This window comes from Hylobates moloch, unplaced genomic scaffold (genome assembly GCF_009828535.3).
Source record: "Hylobates moloch isolate HMO894 unplaced genomic scaffold, HMol_V3 SCAFFOLD_18, whole genome shotgun sequence".
Taxonomy (NCBI): Eukaryota; Metazoa; Chordata; class Mammalia; order Primates; family Hylobatidae; genus Hylobates; species Hylobates moloch.
The window spans coordinates 3,857,809-3,871,667 of record NW_026652293.1 but is presented as its reverse complement, the minus strand read 5'-3'; the positions used below and the strand labels follow the sequence as shown (position 1 = coordinate 3,871,667).

The following is a 13,859-nucleotide window of genomic DNA, read 5'->3' as shown; positions in this document are numbered from 1 at the left end:
AATATCGTATGTTTTAAATTTTCTTAAGGTTGCACCCCACTCTTGGCACCAAATTCTGTTCCAGTTATCTACCTTGTGTAAATAACTACTCAAAACAACATTTTTTTTCCCTCATAAATCCGTGGATCTGGAATTCAGGCATTGCACAATGGAGACAGTTCACCTCTGCCCCACAATGTCCGGGGCCTCAACTGTTATGACTTGAATCGCTGGGTGCTAGAACAGGAAATGAGCTATATTGAGGTTTCTAATAGTATGGTCCTTACTGGGGGAACCTGCCCCCAATATTTCAACGTTGGTTCTTTCTATTTTCTGTAAGTGTCGGCTGGCTGAGAAATAAAGATAAAGAGTACAAAGAGAGGAATTTTACAGCTGGGCTGCCAGGGGTGACATCACATTTCAGTAGGACCGTGATGCCTGCCTGAGTCTCAGACCAGCACACTTTTATTAAGGGTTTCAAAAGGGGAGGGTGTGTAAAACAGGGAGTAGGTATAAAGATCACATGCTTCAAAGGGCAAAAAGCAGAACAGAGATCACATGCTTCTGAGGGAATAGGACAAAAGGTAAAACAGAACTACTGATAAGGGTCTATGTTCAGCTGTGCATGTATTGTCATGACAAACATCTTAAACAACAGAAAACAGGGTTTGAGAGCAGACAACCGGTCTGACCACAAATTTACCAGGGTGGAGTTTTTCCCTACCCTAATAAGCCTGAGGGTACTGCAGGAGACCAGGGTGTATCTCAGTCCTTATCTCAACCACGTAAGACAGACACTCCCAGAGCAGCCATTTATAGACCTACCCCCAGGAATGCATTCCTTTCCCAGGGTATTAATATTAATATTCCTTGCTAGGAAAAGAATTTAGCAATATCTCTCCTACTTGCACATCCATTTATAGGCTCTCTGCAAGAAGAAAAATATGGCTCTTTTTGCCCAACCCTGCAGGCAGTCAGACCTTATGGTTGTCTTCCCTTGCTCCCTAAAAATCGCTGTTAGATTCTGTTCTTTTTCAAGGTGCACTGATTTCATATTGTTCAAACACACGTTTTACAATCAATTTGTACAATTAACACAATTATCACAGTGGTCCTGAGGTGACATACATTCTCAGCTTACGAAGATAACAGGATTAAGAGATTAAAGTAAAGACAGGCATAAGAAATTATAAAAGTATTATTTGGGAACTGATTAATGTCCATGAAATTTTCATAATTTATGTTCCTCTGCCACGGCTCCAGCTGGTCCCTCCATTCAGGGTCCCTGACCTCCCACAACAGGTCCTCAAGGTAGTCAGACTTTAAATTGGTAGCTCAGGGCTCCAAGAATGAGTGTAACCAGGCTGCAAAACTTCTTAGGATTTAGCTTCAGAAGTCCTAGACTGTCACTTCTGCCACATTCTGTTTGTCAGGCAAGTTACCATAGCCGGCCCAGATTCAAAGGGAGTAAAATTAGACTTCATCTCTTAATGAGAGAAGTAGCAAAGAATTTGCAACCATCTTTAAATGATCATAAAGGATATTGTAGATAGGAAGAATTGGTTTGCTCCACATCAATTTCAACTTAATTTTATTACTGCGGAGGTGAGAAAGGTTCTTTTAACCTAAAGCTTCTTTAACCTAAAGCTAAAAGCTGTATTTCCTCCACTCTCTTGCAGTTGGGTTTAGAGGTGCGAACCAAGTTTAGTAAGTGGAGAGACAAGGCATGGGGCATCTCCTTTTCTGGTATACAACATTGCAGAGAGAGACAGAAGTTCTACAGTTTGCATCTAAAATAGCAGTATGCTATTTTAGTGCTATGCAGTGGTGGGCAGAATTCTAAGATGACCTCTAAGATCCCCTTACCCTGGTGTACACACCGTATCCCAGTTATTGAATAAGACACTAATCTAGGTGCTGCTGTGAAGCATGTTGCAGAAGTAATTGAAGTCCTTCTTCAGTTGACTTTAAGTTATGGATATTATCCTGTGTAAGCCTGACACGATAATCAGGTGAGTCCCTAAAAGAAGTCAGAGAGACACTCTCCTGCCGACCTTGAAGGAATAAACTGCCTTGTGGCAGGGAATGGCAGGCAGCCTCTAGAGCTGAGAATAGCTCAGGTTGACAGCCAGCAATCAAGCAGGAGCCTCAACAGTACAACTGCAAGGAGCTGAACTCTGCCAACAGCCAGGGAGCTTGGAAGAGGACCTCAAGCCTCAGATGAGATTATTGTTCCAGATGACACCTTGATTTCAGCCTGGTGAGACCCTGACCAGAGAACCCAGTTGAGCTGTGCCTTGACTTCTGATCTGCAGAACTGTAAGAAAACAAATGGGTGTTGTTTTAAGCCACTAAGTTTGTGATACTTTGTTACATAGTGTTTTAGTCTGCTCAAGCTGCGATAACAAAATATCTTAGCCTGGGTAACTTATAGACAACAGAAGCTTATTTCTCACAGTTCTGGAGTCTGGGAAATCCAAATCAAGGTACTGGGAACATTTGGTGAGGGCCTGCATCCTCAAGGATGGCACCTTCTCACTGCATCCTTACATGGTAGAAGGAGCCAACTAGCTCTCTGGGGTCTCTTTTATAAGGGTGCTAGTCCTATTCATGCAGGGAGAGCCTTCATGAGCTAATCACCTCCCAGAAGCCTTCTCATACCATCACATTGAGGATAAAGTTTCAATATATAAATTTTGAAGAGATTAAAAATATTCAAACCACAGTAAATAGCAACAGAAAACTAATACAGGCAGCATTGCAGTTTGGCTGGTAGCTTCTTTATTGTCACAATGCAGAGTGATTCTAGAGTCAAAAAATGTAGCACAAAAGATTCCTGATTCTACAATTTCTAGACCATGGCAGAGGCTGGAGGTCCAATGGCAGCAAGTTTGTGGTGCATTTTGTAGTCATTCCTAAACTAGCCTAGAGTTTTTTTCAAGCACTCAATAGCAACAGTAGGTTCTGTTTTCTGCATTTGACTAGCAGAGTTTTGTTTGAACCCACAAGGCAGACTCAGCACCAAGACCTAAAGTTTAACAGAAGGGCTATTGTTTCCTACAGCTGGCAAAGGAATTCATCCCAAACCAATTTTCCTTGATGCTTGATCCCATCTTGGGGCAAATGTATCTATGTAATTATGAACTGAAAGATATGTACCATTAAAGACTTATTCCTCAGAGCACAAGCCACTTCGCTGTAGGAAACTGTCTCAGAATAGCAAAACAAAGCGTATTCTAGCTTTCATCACATCAGCTATTGATGACCACGTGATCAATGAATTCAGTGACATAAAGACATTGACAGGGTTCTACTGAATTCAGCCAACAACCAACGATCTTGGAAGAGGGCATCAGGTGGGTAATAGGTATAAAGTGAAACTTCCAGAAGGACCCAGTCATTCTCCCTCTACATACAGATAAGTACAAGTTGCAGATATATATATACACATATATATATATATACATACTCTTAAGAATTTTCAAGAATATTTAGAGAATAGAGTCCTCATCAAAGATTTAGATGGTGTCAAAGACCTCAAACAGAGATGGGTCAGACCTCTTTGATCCTTCTGGGCTGGCTCAAAATGTGGCAGAAAGGTACATACAGGTTATGGTACCTGATGGAGGATTGATGAGTGGAACCTGCACATGACAGTTCTATGTGTTATTAATCTTGTTTACTATGGATAAAGTGTGTAAAATACATGGACGAGCATCTGGCATATGGTAAGTGTTCAGTAAATATTAGGTTTTTAAAAAATCCTTTTTATGAAAGTATCTACGTACATGTAAAACTTTGCTAAATTTTGTAAATAATTACAATAAAAGATGTGGTTTCTACTTTCAATGAGTTTCTAAACCAACAGATAAACATTTAAAATGGTTATTTCCCAAATAGTTAATGAATTAAAGAGAGACAGAAAACGCAAAAAAAAAAAAGTAACACCTTTTGTTTTAAAGAGATCTTCTTACTAAGACAATGGGATATTGATTTTAAAAAGAAAGATCTACTACTATAATATGATTAAATTACTTGGAACATAATTTTTTTTTTTTTTGACACGGAATCTCACTCTGTCTCCCAGGTTGGAGTGCAGTGGTGCGATCTTGGCTCACTGCAACCTCTGCCACCTGGGTTCAAGTGATTCTCCTGCCTCAGCTGCCCGAGTGGCTGGTATTACAGGTGCCCACCACCATGTTCAGCTAATTTTGTATTTTTAGTAGAGACAGGGTTTCACCATGTTGGCCAGGCTTGTCTCAAACTCCTGACCTCAGGTGATCCACCTGCCTCAACCTCCCAAAGTACTAGGATTACAGGCATGAGCCACGGCGCCCGACAGAACATAATTTTTTTTTATATTGCAACACCAAACAATAGCCCATAGTATGGTAGCAAATGGAAAGTGAAACGGGTGATCGAGCATAATCAAGAAAACAATTTAAACCATAGGAACGGTGAAGTAGACAGAGCTACACATTCGGTTGTATATTTGAATTCTTTCAACTTTGCAAAATTTCTCTCCAATATATTTAGACACAAGGTGTCAGCACAACCTTGAGCTCAATTAATTCTCATCAGAATATCCAGATAATCAGGTAAGGAAGACTTGATCTAAAGATGGCAATGTAGCTTTGTTTCCCTCTTGTATGAGGCATTCTGCTTGGTTACTTAGTACTGATGATTTTTAAATGCTCTAATATAAACTCCAAGGGGTGCTCAAACATAATATTAAGGCAAAGCACAAAACCACAGGAAAGCAATAAAATGTATCTAACGGGATTATGTAATAAATCAGATTTTACATAAACAATTCATATGGCAATAAACCCCTAATATGATTATGAAAAATGTGTAAAGTTTACTATTGTTTGTTTCATGCCTAATTAGAGGTCATGCATCTCAGACTATTAACAATAGAAAGCCATTTCTACAAATACATGTAATCATTAACATGTACCTGCTCAGGCTCAAGCAGAATCCAATAAACTGTTTCCAATAGTAAGTTAATGAATATATTTTCTAGATTTCCACTTCTTCTAACAGGTGTTTCATTTATTTGTGTTCCTCCACTAACTGACTTTCAGAATATTACTCTGTCCACAGTGCTTGGGAATAAATCAGGACATTACATAATGATAAAAGGGTCAATTCACCCAAAAGACATAATGGTCCTAAATGTGTATGCACTCAAAGCTGAATCTTTCTTCCTCAGTTTTTTCATAAATTTGCTAGATCCGAGTATGAACATCTTTAAGCCTTCTGACAAATCATGCTATAATGCCCTATTATAGCTTGATATTATAGGTTGCACTAATTTGTACCCCTAGCCAGGATATGTGAAAAAAAGCCTCCTCTCTTCATTTTCACCAAAACCAGATGAGCATTCCATCTAAAATAGTTTTTAGATGTGGTTTTGCTTCTTTCCCATTTCTCCTACTAATGGCAACTATAAAAGCATAGAGATTTAAAAAAATATAATTTTTCATACATGCTTTCAATAACAAATGAGTTATGATGCTATTTATATGTAAACCTAGTGCTTCAAAATGCTTAAGAATGGTTCAAAAGCTTTATTTGAAATTTGATATGGAATGGTCATTTTACACAAACCTGTGTGTATGTGTATGTGTACATGTGTGTGATAGTGCCAAGTAAATTCTCCTCTAGTAACATTTGTATACATCTTTCTCACTAAATTGTCACAATATCATTATTTTTTTGATACAAGTCTTGCTCTGCTGCTTAGCCTGGAGGGCAGTGGTGCACTCACCACTTACTGCAGCCTCGACCTCCCAGGCTCAAGGGATCCTGTCACCTCAGCTTCTCAAATAGCTAAGACTACAGGCATGTGCCACCATGCCTGGCTAATTATTTCTTTTATTTTTTGTAGATATGGGGTCTCCCTATGTTGCCCAGGCTGGTCTCAAACTCCTGGCCTCAAGAGATCCTTTGGCCTCTCAAAGTGCTGAGATTACAGGTGTGAGCCACTGAGCCTGGCTCATTTTTAATCAAGTTTTGCCTCATAGATTGTGACCCTCCTTAATGGCAGGGATTTTGTTTGGATTTTTGTGTGGCATGTTTTTTACTGTCAGGGGATTACAGAGTCTGGCATAATAACCACTCAATAAATGTTTGGGGGAAGGAAGGCTGAGAGGAAGGAAGACATGAGGGAAGGAAATATAAACTTGGTCCTTATCCAAATAGCACAAATTCCAATTCACATAATCATGTTAAATATGGTTAACTGTATTCACTGTTTTTTAAAATTAATTTGTTGGCTTCTAAATCAATTGACTACATTAAAAGTCTGAAGGCTGGGCATGGTAGCTCACTCCTGTAATCCCAGCACTTTGGGAGGCCAAAGAGTTTGAGACCAGCCTGGGCAACATGGGAAAACTCCATTTCTACAAAAATCAGCAGGGCGTGGTGGTGCACCCCTGTAGTCCCAGCTACTCGGGAGGCTAAGGCAGAAGAATTGCTTGAACCCAGGAGGTGGAGGTTGTGATGAGCTGAGATTACACCTCTGTACTCAAATATCCTCTCTTGTCCAAATTTTTTGTAAACTCCAGTGGAGAGTCTGCATTTCATATTAGTGAAAGAGTCTGGGCAGGTTGACAATGCCAGAATGCTCTGTGTGAACAACCTTAACCCATGTATAAGCGAGTTACATCTCTTTCTTTCCTGCTTAATTACAGAATTGGGTTTTATTTTGTCAAAATGAAGGTAAATTTTTCATTACAATTAGAATTTTATATTTGTGAAAAACACTTGTAAAAGCGAATCTAATGAGGATTCCATTAGCCTGAAACTTCTATTTAACCAGAACTTTGCTAGGCTGTTCACAGTAATGACTTTATAAAGTATGCAGTGTTTTGAAATGCATTCTGAATTATCAAGGATTTAATTATATGTAATATAGGTTTAGACATTGTTTTCAAGTAATTTAAAAATTGATGGTGCATTAAGAATCAGCAATGGTTTTTAGAGCTATAGTTGATTTTAGAGATTATCAAATTCAAATGCATCATTGTACACGTAAGAAAACTGAGGCCCCAGGCAGGTGGACTTATTCAGGGTCACACTAGTTAATGTCACAGTGGAGCTGGAACCCAGATCTACTGAATCCTAGCCAAACACCATATCCATTGATTGCACAGATTGACTAACAGACCCCTTCTTTTTTTTCTTTCAATTGACCTTAATTCCTCACTTAGAGAATAGAGTTTTTCTATAATAATATAAAAAACAAAAATAGGTCAAATGGCCAATTACATGAAAGACATAGAGATCTGTCTCTATGATGAGGGAAAACTGAGTTAATTGCCTAAAGTCTGAATATTTTGAAATCAAGTCTTTCAGAATAAACTCTTCAGTCTAGGATCTGCCTTACCGTTTTATAGCTATAGGTTTGGCACAGTGCTGGCATCTGCTACCTACTTGTTAGCTAACAATGAAGAATGATAAGAATTAACAAGAAGTAACTCAGTCCTCATTCTTCCCGCCCTTCATGATCAAGTTGAGCATCTTTATCTCATTAATATCTGACTGTGAAATCCCTTGACACCTGAAAAGACTGGCAATTTATTTATAAGGATATGGTACCTGATTGTGAAGCTTTCTGCCGGCAGAGATTTTTCAAAGATTTATCTTTCTCCTGGAGTAAATATCATATTTTTAATTATTCATAATGTTTCTCCTGTTTTACCACAAGCTAGCTCAGAGGACAGAAGTGCATTAAGACTATTCTGTTACTATAAGAGTGTGAAGTGTGAATAGAATATATATTTTTTAGCATTTCATCATTATTCTGGGCAAACAAAATTAAACATGATTTGCAAGTGCTGCAGTCAGTAACAACAAAAGGTATAAAGTGATGTAACAGAATTTATACTGTATGCACACCAGAAAACGTAAATGAAAAATGCTCGTAGTTGAAGTGGAAACTGAAAAGATATCATATTCTTAACAGCTATATTAGAGAGGTAAAAATGTGAGCATGCCTATAAATATGACCAGAAAAGCTTTATTTAGATTTTTGCTGAAGGAATACTCCACAATTTTGAGAGTCTTCTGTACAAGCTAAATTTGGTGAGCTGCCTTTTCTCATATTGAATCCTTAATAATTAGCCAAAGAAAGAGAAACTTTCTCTGTATTTTTAAGTTAGCTTAGGTTATTGTCTTATAAGTGCTAATGACAAAAGTGGCCCTATTGGCTTTTCTTTCAGGCTCATTGAGATATAATTTGCACATAGTAGAATTCACCATTTTCAGTGTAAAATCCTATGAGTTTCAATGCATACAGTCATAACCATCACTACAATCAGGATATGGAACAGCTTTCTCAACCCAAAAGTTTCATGTGCCTTGGTTTTCAACTTCTTGCCCTGCTTTTAATCCCCAGTAGCCATCAATCTTTTTCTTTGGTTTTGCCTTTTTGAGAATGTCATATAAATGGAACAAAACAATATATAACTTTTTGGCTCTGGGTTCTTTCACTTTGCATAATGCGTTTGTGATTCATCTATTTATGTTTATTAGTAAATCTTTTTTTTTTTTTTGAGACAGAATTTCACTCTGTCACCAGTCTGTAGTGCAGTGGCATGATCTCAGCTCACTGCAACCTCTGCCTCCCAGGTTCAAGAGATTCTCTTGCCTCAGTCTCCTGAGTAGCTGGGACTACAGTCACGTGCCACCATACCCAGCTAATTTTTGTATTTTTAGTGGAGATGGAGTTTCACCATGTTGGCTAGGATGATTGCGATCTCTTGACCTCGTGATCCACCCACCTCGGCCTCCCAAAGTGCTGGGACTACAGGCGTGAGCCACAGAGCCCAGCCAATCTGTTCCTTTTTATTGCTGAGTAGCATCCCCAGTTTATATACCCACTCAGCAACTGACAGGAGTTGGTTTTGTTTCCAGTTTTTGGTGATTATAAATAAAACAACTAGAAACATTGATGTACAATTTTCTGTGTTAACATAAGTTTTTTTTTCTCTTGGATAAATATCTAAGAGTGGGATTTCTGGGTTATATGGTAACTTATGTTTAACTTTATTAGAAAATTCCAACCTGTTTTCCAAAGGGGCTATAACATTTTGCATTCCCACCAAATATATACAACGTTAAGTTGCTTTGCATTTTCATCAGCACTTGATATGGAAAGTTGTTTTTGTTATTTTTTTAAAGTAAGCCATTCTAATAGATGCAGCGGTAACACATTATGATTTTAATTTGCATTTCCCTAATGTCCAGTAATGCTTAGCATCTTTTAATGTGCTTATTTGCCATCTGTATATGATCTTTGGTGTGGTGTATGTTCCAATTTTTGCCATTTTCTTATTGGGTTATTTGTTTCTTTTTTTGACAGAGTCTCACTCTGTCGCTCAGGCTGGAGTACAGTGGCGCGATCTTGGCTCACTGCAACCTCCGCCTCCCGGGTTCAAATGATTTTCCTGCCTCAGCCTCCCCAGTAGCTGGGATTACAGACACTCACTACCATGCCCAGCTAATTTTTTTTTTTTTTTTTTTTTTTTTTTGAGACGGAGTCTCGCTCTGTCGCCCAGGCTGGAGTGCAGTGGCGCAATCTCCGCTCACTGCAAGCTCCGCCTCCCAGGTTCATGCCATTCTCCTGCCTCAGCCTCTCCGAGTAGCGGAGACTACAGGCGCCCGCCACTACGCCCGGCTAATTTTTTGTATTTTTAGTAGAGACGGGGTTTCACCATGTTAGCCAGGATGGTTTCGATCTCCTGACCTCGTGATCCGCCCGCCTCAGCCTCCCAAAGTGCTGGGATTACAAGCGTGAGTCACCGCGCCCGGCCTAATTTTTTTTTAATGTATTTTAGTAGAGATGGGCTTTCACCATGATGGCCAGCCTGGTCTTGAACTCCTGACCTCAAGTAATCCACTTGCCTCGGCTTCCCAAAGTGCTGGGATTACAGGCCTGAGCTGCCACACCCAGCCTATTTGTTTCTTTATTATTGAGGATTTTTAAAAAGAATTATTTCGATATGTAATGTGGTTACCGGTTCTTTAGGAGATATGTGTTTTGCAAATATTTAATTGCAGACTATGGCTTTCTTTTCCCTTCCTCAACAGTATTTATGAAGAGCAGTGTTTTTAGTTTCTGTAAAGTTTTTTGCACATGAGTGTCCAATAGTTCTCATACCATTTCTTGAAAAGACTGTTATTTCTCCATTAAATTGCCTTTGCACTGTCATCAAAATACAAATGACCATATAAGAATGGATCTGTTTCTGGTCTCTCTATTCATTTCCATTGATCTACATGTTCACCGAATACCACACTTTTTTTTTTTTTTTTTGAGACGGAAGTCTCGCTCTGTCGCCCAGGCTGGAGTGCAGTGGCATGGTCTCAGCTCACTGCAAGATCCACCTCCTGGGTTCACGCCATTCTCCTGCCTCAGCCTCCGGAGTAGCTGAAACTACAGCTGCCTGCCACCATGCCCGGCTAATTTTTTTGTATTTTTAGTAGAGACAGGGTTTCACCGTGTTAGCCAGGATGGTCTCGATCTCCTGACCTCATGATCCACCTGCCTCAGCCTCCCAAAGTGCCAGGATTACAGGCGTCAGCCACTGCGCCCGGCCAATACCACACTGTCTTAATTGCTGTTACTTGACAGTAAGTTTTGAAGTCAGATAGTGTGAATCCTCTAACTTTGTTATGTTAGTCAATACCAAGTGGGGGAATGTGGGTAAAATGGAGAATGCATAACCAACCTATAAACATTCAAATTTAATCTTTAAAACTTTGTGGGCTGGGTGCAACGGCTCACCCCTGTAATCCCAGCACTTTGGGAGGCCGAGGTGGGTGGATCACCTGAGGTCAGGAGTTCAAGACCAGCCTGACCAACATGGTGAAACCCTGTGTCTACTAAAAAGGAAAATAAAAGTGGAGCATGGTGGCACACACCTGTAGTCCCAGCTGCTCAGGAGGCTGAGCCAGGAGAATTGCTTGAACCCAGGATGTACAGGTTGCAGTGAGACGAGATCGCGCCATTGTACTTCAGCCTGGGCAACAGAGTGAGACTCTGTCTCAAAAAAAAAAAAAAATAGAGAAGGAAAAAAGAAATGTATTCCCCTTGTCTATGTCAGAGGAGGGGCCTGGGGGTAGGTGATTGGATCATGGGGACAGGCTTCCCCCTTGCTGTTCTAATGTCAGTGAGTGAGTTCTCATGACATCTGATGGTTTAAAAGTGTGGCACTTCCCTCTTCTCTCTCTCTCTCCTGCTGTCGTGTAAGACATGCTTGGCTCCCCTTTGCCTTCTACCATGATGGTAGGTTTCCTGAGGCCTCCCCAGCCATGTGGAACTGTGAGTCAATTAAACCTCTTTCCTTTATAAATTACCCAGTCTCAGGTAATTCTTTATAGCAGTGTGAAAACAGACTAATACACAGAGGCACTTCACAAATGCCCTTTAAGAAAGAAATCATAGTTCCCCTAAAATTCCCTCCAACTTTATGAACCTCTCCATTGCTTACTGATGCTTGCTTAGCTGAGGAAAAAGACTTTAAATTCACATTTAGATATGAGGTTTAAATGCAATGAGGCTGTTTCTTAAAAAGTTAAACATAAACTTACCATATGACCCAACAACCACTCCTGGATATTTATTCAAGAAAAATGAAAATATGTGCCCATACAAAGACTCACACACCAATGCTCATAGCAGCATTATTTGTAATAGTCAAAAAGTGGAAGCAACCCAAATGTCCATCAACTATCATTTGTTTATCATTCGGACAGATGAACTGTGGTATATCCACAATAGAATACTATTCAGCAATTAAAGGAATGAGCAGAAACTGCTACAGCATCTCAAGAATAATTGTGCTAAGTGAAAGGAGCCAGATACAAAATGTTACATACTGTATAATTTCATTTATCCTACAAAGACAAATCTAGGCCAGAAATGGTGGCTCGCATCTGTAATCCCAGCACTTTTGGAGGCCCAGGCAGGTGGATTGCCCAGGAGTTTGAAAGTAGCCTGGGCAACATGGTAAAACTTGTCTCCACAAGAAAATAGAAAAATTAGCCAGGCATGGTGGTATGCATCTGTAGTCCCAACTACTCAGGAGGCTGAGGTGGGAGGATCACCTGAACCCAGGTAAGTCAAGGCTGTAGTGAGCTGTGATCCTGTCTCTGTACTCCAGCTTGGGTGACAGAATGAGACCCTGAAGCAAGCAAGCAAGAGAGAGAGAGAGAGAGGGAGGGAGAGAAGGAGAGAGGGAGAGAAGGAGGGAGGGAGGAAGGGAGAGAAGGAGGGAGGGAGGAAGGGAGAGAAGGAGGGAGGGAGGGAGGAAGGAAGGAAAAGAAGGAAGAAGGAAGGAAGGAGAGAGAAAGGAGAAAGAGAGAAAAGAAAGAAAGAGAAAGAAAGAGGAAAGAAAAAGAAAGACAAAGAAAGAGAAAGAAAAAGAAAGAAAAGAAAGGAAAGAAGAAAGAAAGAAAAGGAAAGAAAGAAAGAAAGAAAGAAAGAAAGAGAAAGAAAGAAAGAAAGAAAGAAACAGAAAGATCTACAGAGACAAAAAGATTAGTAGTTGTCTGGGGCTGAAGGTGGGAACATGAATATACTGTAAATCAGCATGAGGGAATTTATTGGGTTGAGGAAAATATTCTAAAACTGGATTATGGGGATGGTTGCATAACTCAATAAACATGAAAAGTCATTGAACTGTATTCTGTAAACGGGTGAATTTTATGGTATGTAAATTATACCTCAATAAAATTTTAAAAATGCAAGTGCCTGGTTGAAGTAACAGTGCAGTGTGAATGAATTTCAAGTATACTACCATTATTCTCTCTCTAAACTAATATAAATGGTTAGTTACAGAGTTTACCCTCTAGGGCTCGGGGAGAAGACAAGGATAGCAGAAGGGACTGGAGTGAGTGTGGGAGGAAAATGGAGGGACAGAGGGCCAAGGCAGACTTGCAGAGATATTAAGAACTTGGATAGCCAGATCTTGGTTCCTATGCTGGCTCTACCACTTACTAACAGGTCAAGTGAGCAGATATTAATCTTGTATTACCTCTCTGTGAAATGGTGTCTCTCATAGGACACTGTGAAAAAAACAGAGATAATTTATGTAAAGTACTTAGCATAGTGCCAGGCCCATAAAAAGAATTTTTAAATGACTTATTATTATTTAAAATAGCAGTTTTTTAAATAAAAGGCAAAACTGCAAGGTGCCACTAATTTGCATGGGTATTCCTTATTTACCCTCAACTGGGAAGAAAGAGATTGATCTTTATCCTTCACAACCCAAAGTGCAAGCCTAGACATTATCCAGTTTCCTTCAATCCATCCGGAGTTCCTCCGGGGCTGTCTATGATCTCACATGTACACCACTACTGTATAGCAGCGCATCCTTGAAATAACTCCCTTAGAAAAAGACTCCATTTTATATTTCACCGGACACTTTGCCAACAAGAATAAGACGTTTTGCTTAATAAACAAATAACAAAGACTATATCCAACCAGATAAGAACGTAAACAAACATACTCTTCCACTATCAGTCGTCACCAGGGGACTCTATGGTCATAAAAACTTACAGTCACTCATGATTTATTGGGAGGCCGAAGCGGGCGGATCACGAGGTCAGGAGATCGAGACCATCCTGGCTAACACGGTGAAACCCCGTCTCTACTAAAAATACAAAAAAATTAGCCGGGCGTGGTGGCGGGCGCCTGTGGTCCCAGCTACTCGGAGGCCGACGCAGGAGAATGACGTGAACCCGGGAGGCGGAGCTTGCAGTGAGCCGAGATTGCGCCACTGCACTCCAGCCTGGGCGACAGAGTGAGCTCCGTCTCAAAAAAAAAAAAAAAAGCTTGGCGTCTACTGCGCCAAAGGCTGAAGGCTGTG

General features: G+C 40.1%; 1 long non-coding RNA gene across 1 annotated transcript in view; it reads right to left on the bottom strand.

The window, feature by feature from the left end:
* The window catches only part of LOC131381887 (uncharacterized), a 97,845-nt gene extending 84,193 nt beyond the window's left edge, over positions 1-13,652 (bottom strand). The window contains exon 1 of the long non-coding RNA XR_009210916.1: positions 13,550-13,652. This is a non-coding gene — a long non-coding RNA (uncharacterized LOC131381887). The remainder of the gene's footprint in view (positions 1-13,549) is intronic.
* Positions 13,653-13,859: the final 207 nt, after the last annotated feature.